This window comes from Mytilus trossulus, chromosome 4 (genome assembly GCF_036588685.1).
Source record: "Mytilus trossulus isolate FHL-02 chromosome 4, PNRI_Mtr1.1.1.hap1, whole genome shotgun sequence".
Taxonomy (NCBI): domain Eukaryota; kingdom Metazoa; phylum Mollusca; class Bivalvia; order Mytilida; family Mytilidae; genus Mytilus; species Mytilus trossulus.
In genome coordinates this window covers 36,670,233-36,678,332 of record NC_086376.1, presented here as the reverse complement: position 1 = coordinate 36,678,332, position 8,100 = coordinate 36,670,233, and the positions used below count along the sequence as shown (strand labels likewise).

Sequence of the window (8,100 nt, the reverse complement as noted above, 5' to 3'; positions counted from 1 at the left end):
ATGTAGGATCGCTTAGTCTCGCTTTTTCGACTAAAGTCGAAGGCTCGACAAAAACCAAATAAATTACAGAAATCGCTTAAATTCTACAATAGTTTTGTTTAAGTACAGTTCATTTGAAAAAAAAATAAAAAAAATATAGGTCATCGATGAGTTAATAAAAAAATCAATTTTTATGCAAACACATGGCATGTTTTCACCAAAGAGAGATAATTTGAAGCTTTTTCAATGATATAAACATTTTAAAAGTCATCTGGGTCAAAACGAATTGATTTGTTTGGCTGATTTTTTAACCTAGTAACAACAAATAGTGCAATAAATAAAGTTTGTAATGAAAAAACATATGTTTCAATTTTTGCTGATTTTTTTTTTAACCATCGAGCCTCCTTATAGGAAAAGAAACATCAACAAATCGATTATTAATTATCCCAGGCCTATAACAATGGCTAATGATACACGAACATGTTGAAGGTAAATACCAATGCATTGTCTAACAGCATTAAAATGTGTTAATTCTTTAAAAAACAATGTGCAAGATCTGACCAATTCAATAGTCTAAGATGCCTTTGGTAAAATCCATTAGTTTTGAATATCACAACATCTTATAAATACTGAAATTTAGGAAATATAACATATAACATATAACCGCTGAACTGATTATAACTATGGCGACGATTTCAAAACGGACAGTCCCTCATCAAATGGCAAAATCAAATGATAAACACATCAAACGATAGGACAACAACTGTCATATTCCTGAATTGGTAAAGGCATTTTCAAAAGTAGAAAATGGTGGATTGAAACTGGTTTCATAGCGCTAAGCCTCTCACTTGTATGACAGTCGCATCAAAGTTCATTATATTTACAACGATGAGTGGAAAAAACAGACATAACAGGTAAAAGTGTCAAAATATGAGTACAACAGTCACTACCGTGTTACAATCTCAATTATAACGAAAACAGACAAATATTCAACAAAGAAGAACAAAAAGGCATCTTTCAAATTTAACAACCACATTCTCTGCTCACTAATATATGTATTTTAAATCAACGCATAAAGGATTGAAATATTTAAAGTCCTGTGACTGAATGTCAAGAACAGCAACATTACAGAAAATGAAAACTTCAATGACATTTAATTTCAATACAGAAGGCTTGAGATACAAATCGGGACGAAACGTCTATCAGAAGTGGTGTTGATCCAAGTGATTGTATATTATTTGAAACAGTTGAAAACAGAATAAAAGCCATCTGGTGTCAATAGGTAGTTGCAGTTAGATCTGAAAAAAGTGTTGAACGAAATATTGCTTTTACGTTTTTTTAAATCCATGAATTCAAAATATTAAAAACAATGAGACTAATAAGATATATTTGCTTCATTTTAAATTCATACATTTACCTCAGATTTTTTCTCTCTTTGTTGTTATATTCAAAATTGATTAATTGATAGATTTTCGATTTGAGGACATCTTTTAACTATTTTCGACTCTTATAGATCTATTCCGCATAAGTGCTTCGTTGAACTGGGAGTAGCATATTCAAACGTGGGCAGAGGAATAACCATACTATTACAAAGGTCAACCTTGAGTGGGGAATTTTATCGACAGCCCTTAATTTGAAATATATAGTTAAATGTCCATACTAAAACAAGGTCCAATCAAATATAATTTTACTTCGACCCGAATGATATACCCTTTAAAGGTCCAACATCAATGGTATCTACCAAGTGAAAATGGTTTACTGCGTTCTATGACTCAAAATGTCAATTTAAATCAGTTAAATAACTGTCAATTTAAAGATATAAAAACCTGGACGATCATACACACGCATGTCACCCTAGTATAACGATCATTTAATGTATTTTACAATAGATAATTTAATGTTAAACTATATATTACTGGTAACAATACAGATATCTGTCGATTAACTAACATGAATGATTGACAATGAGATCACGATCCGAAACATACACCTCCTTTGAAGCAATAGGATCGATTTCACATTTCATTTCACTTTCTACCTATACTCCATACGTCGAACAAAGTGCAATACAATGTTCTAGAATATATTATATTAAACTAACGTTACATTATCATTTATAAGTGAACAAATTATATTCTCATTTTTGTCATATTTATGAGACTTGAAAGTTAATGAAAATGCTAGTATATAAATATTTATCTTCTTATGAAAAATATTATTTTATATGCACTGAATGTTGTCCTCTATCCAAATGAATTCGGTTGCCAAAACACCGTCTCAAGCTAATACACTTTCTTTATATTGAAATGATATATCAAGTTATTTGAAGGACGGAATTATTTGTTTTATTGTTTATAAAACAAAAAGTGTTGGATTTATAAAAAAAATAAAAAATATCAAAGCCTGGTATCAGTTTAATGTGTTTCCGGTAAAGAAAGATAATTTGAAGAATGTAGGTAAGTTGATAATTGCTTGTTCCAAATTATAAATATATAGTTTTACATACTAGGTGTTGTAGATTTTTAGAATTGTTTGCTTTAACGCCACTTTCAATCATCGCTTTTGAGCTATTCGTGGCGGCAAGTTTTTATTAGTGGAAGAAGCCCGATTGCCCAGAGAAAACCACGGACAAGATTATGAAAAATGTCCTAGAATTATACCAATTTTTCTTCAATACTCATAACATTTTACTTAGAGTAAATAGTTACTTTGTTAGTTAAGGATTGTACTTTTTTTTTATTTCAAATGTTAAAATCATGCGGTAAGCTTATTTTATTTGCTACTATTACACCAAAAGACACATATGAAGTAAAGGACATTTTTATCTTTGAATCAACATTATAAAACAAAATAAAAAATGAGCGGAAAAATGTCTCTTTGAATCTATCCTGCATAATTCATAACTTAAAACTGAACATTAAAATTGAGAATGGAAATTGGGAATGTGTCAAAGAGACAACAACCCGACCAAATAAAAAACAGCAGCAGAAGGTCACCAACAGGTCTTCAATGTAGCGAGAAATTCCCGCACCCGGAGGCGTCCTTCAGCTGGCCCCTAAACAAATATATACTAGTTCAGTGATAATGAACGCCATACTAATTTCCAAATTGTACACAAGAAACTAATATAAAAATAATACAAGACTAACAAAGGCCAGAGGCTCCTGACTTGGGACAGGCGCAAAAATGCGGCGGGGTTAAACATGTTTGTGAGATCTCAACCCTCCCCCTATACCTCTAACCAATGTAGAAAAATAAACGCATAACAATACGCACATTAAAATTCAGTTCAAGAGAAGTCCAAGTCTGATGTCAGAAGATGTAACCAAAGAAAATAAACAAAATGACAATAATACTAAATAACAACAGACTACTAGCAGTTAACTGACATGCCAGCTCCAGACTCCAATTAAACTGACTGAAAGATTATGATTTCATCATATGAACATCAGGCACAATCCTTCTCGTTAGGGGTTTAGTATCATACCATCATAATATATATGAGAAGAACATAACCCGTGTCATGCCAACAACTGTTTTTAGAATAAATGTCTTTATTTCCGACGCAAAGACCTTATCAGTGACTCAATATTAACGCCAAAATATGCAATCTTTAATGACTTGACAACAGTATCGTAATTATATCCCTTCTTAATCAGTCTATTTAAAGGTTTTGTAAGTTTCTGGGGTGAACACTGACACCTTTGTGCTTTATAAAGAATATTTCCATAAAAAATTGGATGTGAAATACCTGAACGTATAAAAAGTCTGCATGTTGAGCTATATTTACGAATGATGTCTTTATATCGATGATAAAAGGAGTAGGTCCGATAAGGACTCATTTTGGCCTCAAATTTCAGTTTCATCTGACGAAAGATTTTGACCACTTTTTAAACACTTAAGTCTCTATTTCACTTGCTTCAATTAGTTTTTGTGAAAGATTTTAACTAATTTAGTCATTAAAAACGATCCGATTCAAGCTCAATTATGAAAAATCTCTCAAATATGCCAAAAAACGTCACTTTTCAGATGGTTTTTGTCAAAAATGAAAGTGGCCGCATCCGTGTTCATCCACAACCTTTATATATGTTATGTATTATCATAAAATACAACTTAAATTTCAATATTAAGGATGAACACGAATGCGGCCACTTTCGTTTTACACGGAAACCGTCTAAAATTAAACTAAAATGATAAAATTTTGAAGATTTCAGTAATTTAGCATGACTTAATGGTGCTACAACTCGATATATGTGCATTTTATTGTCAAAAACAGCCCATATTTATGTAGCAGAAGCATTCAACTGTCCAATAAATAGCTAAAAGTTTACATTTTAACAATTTTGTTAAACTGTTATATTTTGGGGCCAAAAAGGGGTCTTACCGGACCTACTCCTTTAGTAAAAGTTTTGACTAGTTTGTGATATCGAAAACCCTGGTGTAATAATTTTTCAGTAATACATAAATTTCTCTCGTTAAAATCTAAAACATTATTACAAACACGAGCGAATCGTACAAGTTGAGATATATAAACACCGTAAGATGGTGACAAGGGAACGTCACCATCTAAAAACGGATAATTCACGATAGGAAATGAAAAATCATCCCTTTTATCAAAATTGACCATTTTTGAAACTTAATTAAGAATTTCGACAATTAAACACCGTAAGTCGAAGAAAATCACAGGACATCATGACCAAAAGAAAACAAGCGAAAAAACAAAACAGTCAACAAAATAATAGACTCAAGATCCACAAAAATATTAGAAGGGACAACCAAAGACACATTCTATAAAGTATTGCAACACAAAATTGAAATTCAAATTAAGAAAACCCTTTTAATTTTTTGTTAAAAAATTTGTTGAAATAGAACTAGGTAAACATTATTTAAATATCACCTGAGTTTAATCAATAAATATCGATTCTATCAGTTCTTATCTGCACATGCAGCTTCTAAGCTCGTAAACACTAAAACAGGTGTTTTTATCCTCATTTTTTTCAACACTTAAAATAACAAAATTTACAAATTTATGTTATTGACACCTTGTAATTAGTCATCCAAAACTCATAACTGCAGCAGGATGTCAGCTATCCAACATGAGGGAAGCAGGTCTGTCGTTGTGATGATTGCACGTATTGTTGGTCATAACCATTCGACTATAAGTCGTTTTGAGAATAAAAAACAGGCCAGAAACGATGTTAAAGACTTTCCGAGGTCAAGAAAACCCCTATAACATCTGCTATGCAAAATAAAGCATAATGAAGGTTGATCAGAAGGAAACCCATTGCAAACAATACAATCCTAAAAAGAGAATGATGACCATACAGAAGCCTTTAAACAAGAACTGTTCGAGATCGGCTCATCGCTACTGGTTATCGTGCGATAATACCATTTCGGGGACCTTTCCTTACGAACAGACACACAGATGCCCGTATCAAATATAGTGCAGAGCTCGCCAAAGTTTGATATTAGCGTCGTGGAGGAAGATCCATTGTTCCAATGGAATTCTGTTTATGTTCCTAAAAGTCATGAAATAAACAATACCCTTCGTCAAGAATGGTTGCTGCTAGCTTAGCAACAAATTAGTCGACTTATGGCAGGAATCAGAAGACGTTAAGATGCGGTTATCCGTTTGAAAGGAGGCTGTGCACAAAGTACTATTTTTTGTCGTATAACAATCAACCATGATGTGAAGAAACATCTAAAGATTAATTTTTAAATGTCTGATATTGTAAAGTTCGACTGCAGTAAAAGTTGTAAATGCATTTTTTTGTACATTTTGTTATAAAAATTTTGGTTAGGTAAAACGGGTTTTTTTTTTGTTCGTTTTAAAGTCAATGTTATCATTAACTACGTTTCAATATTATTTTACAAATATTTTATCATATTCCGTCCAAAATAAGAGACTTTAAGAGTTTTAAAAAATCTAGGTGTTGCAATACTTTTTTCCAAGTGTATAGAACAAAAAAAAAACAAGAAAAAAGAAAATTGTGAGGAATATATATCTAAGTCGTCAGATCAGAATAAAGACGTTAAAAAGCGATGTCCTAAGAAAGAAGGATCTCATTCAAAAACTACAGTTTCTGCTCGACTAGTGACTAGAGTATTCATAAACATTACAAAAAAGTAAAATCACAAAAAAACTGAACTCCGAGGAAAAATAAAAAAGGAATGTCCCTAGTCAAAAGTCAAAATCAAAAGCTCAAACACATCAAACAAATGGATAACAATTGTCATATTTCTGACATGTTCGTATGTAGGTAATTCGTAAACGGGGACTCTGTGATAGGATTGAGAATGCATTTACGACAAAAGCAACAAGCCCGTGGTGATAAACATGTTGAAAAAAAGCATATAACAAATGTGATAAAGAAATATCTACTATGGTATATACTCAGAGATGTTCCATATACACCAAATTTTGATATAACAAAATTGTTAAGATATTATAAAAGGAAACAACAGACGATAGTTCGTACAGATGACTGGCACGAAAAAGAATTTGGGTTAAACTAGTTTTAACTTTAAGATTATAATCATATTTCCTAAAACAAAAAGTGCATAACAAAACATATGATAAACTCATTACATCGGAAGAGCTTGATTGCAACAAATGTTCTCAGATACAAAAGATTAAAAATATATTACACACAAACATGCATCCACACACATAATTAAAACTATGGTAATATAATTCAAACTCTATCAACGAATGTTCGCAGTATTCAGATGCAGGCACAAAGGATTGTGAAAAATCTGTTGTTATTTCGATCGTCAAAGAATACTATATATGTTATACAATACCGTTTTCTTTCATTGTATTTACTTGAAACAAACTCCCATTTCATTGGTAGCAGTTATATATCTCAAACGTGAATTGACCAAATGTATTTTTCTTTACATATTTATATTTTTAAACATGTTTCCTCAGATTCTAACATAAACACAAAAGATGATCAGCCTTTTTTAAACAAAACTCATTGAGAAGAATGGGCTGTAATCAGTCAAAGGTTGACGACGATGAGAAAGCTGTGGAATATGTCGATTATGTGAGTAAAACATGTGATATCACAGAATGTTTTAATTAAATATCTGTTCCACGTTAATAAAAAACATTATTGTCGTTTAATAACATAGCTTTAGTTTGGCGTACAAAACTGTACACTTCCTAGTTTGGTATCTAGGATTTTTATGTGTTTTATGTGTTTTTGTGAATCGTTTTATTAATTAAGAAATATCTATGCATACAAATTGAAATTCTTTAACATTCTATTTGGCAAATGCAAGACCTGTCATATATATGATGTACAGTGATGATCAATATTTTCATTTTAATACCTGCATTTTGCTGAGAAATAATGTAATAAAAGAGTGATTGCTTATAATGAAGTATTCCTTTTAAAACAACCAAAGCGTATTTAAGGAAACCGGGCAGGAGGTACATAATAACTCATGTTCATCGTATGTTACTGGTTCAAATTAAGGTTACATTATTTTAAATCTTTTACAGTGTTGAATTCTGATTTTTCTGAAAAATGGGCGTGTCGTTTAGTGGTAGAAAACCAAAACTTGTCAATCAAAGAACATCTGATTTGGATATTTTTAAACATACAGATGATTTGGTGGTTTACGATCTTGAGGAAGAAAATGAAACAGATAATTTCGCGAATCATGTAAATATATATTTCTATATTATAATTCAAGCCTTGTACTTTGATGATAAACAAATGCCCATCATTAATAATTAGTTGATTGTCGCATGGAGGAACAGGATATTAACAATTTCTGATTGAGATCACCCTCTGTTCGGGAGGCGCAGTCTCCATGGTTTTCTATGTTGTGTTTTGTATTCTGTTGGTTGCTTTTTAGTTGTTTTTTTAAATGACATTATCAGTTTGTTTTCTACTCAAGAGTTTAGATAGCCGTGTGGTATCTTTCGTTTAACGTTTGATTGTTATAAACTATTGAATGATTAATTTCTAATAACTATTGAAATTTGTATTGCAGAAAGACGTAGTAGAATGTCCACCAAGGTATCCGACAGCATTAGCACCTACAGCTAGAAGAAAGGATGTATCATATTTAGAAAAATACAAAGAAGCAACAGAGAGAGTTAGCACG

At 31.4% G+C, this 8,100-nt stretch overlaps 1 long non-coding RNA gene across 1 annotated transcript; it reads left to right on the top strand.

Moving 5' to 3' along the window:
- Window positions 1–6,916: 6,916 nt before the first annotated feature.
- LOC134715228 (uncharacterized) lies at window positions 6,917–8,091 on the top strand. Its single transcript, XR_010106635.1, has 3 exons — window positions 6,917–7,028; window positions 7,490–7,652; window positions 7,987–8,091. It is a non-coding gene; the product is annotated as an uncharacterized LOC134715228 (long non-coding RNA).
- Window positions 8,092–8,100: the final 9 nt, after the last annotated feature.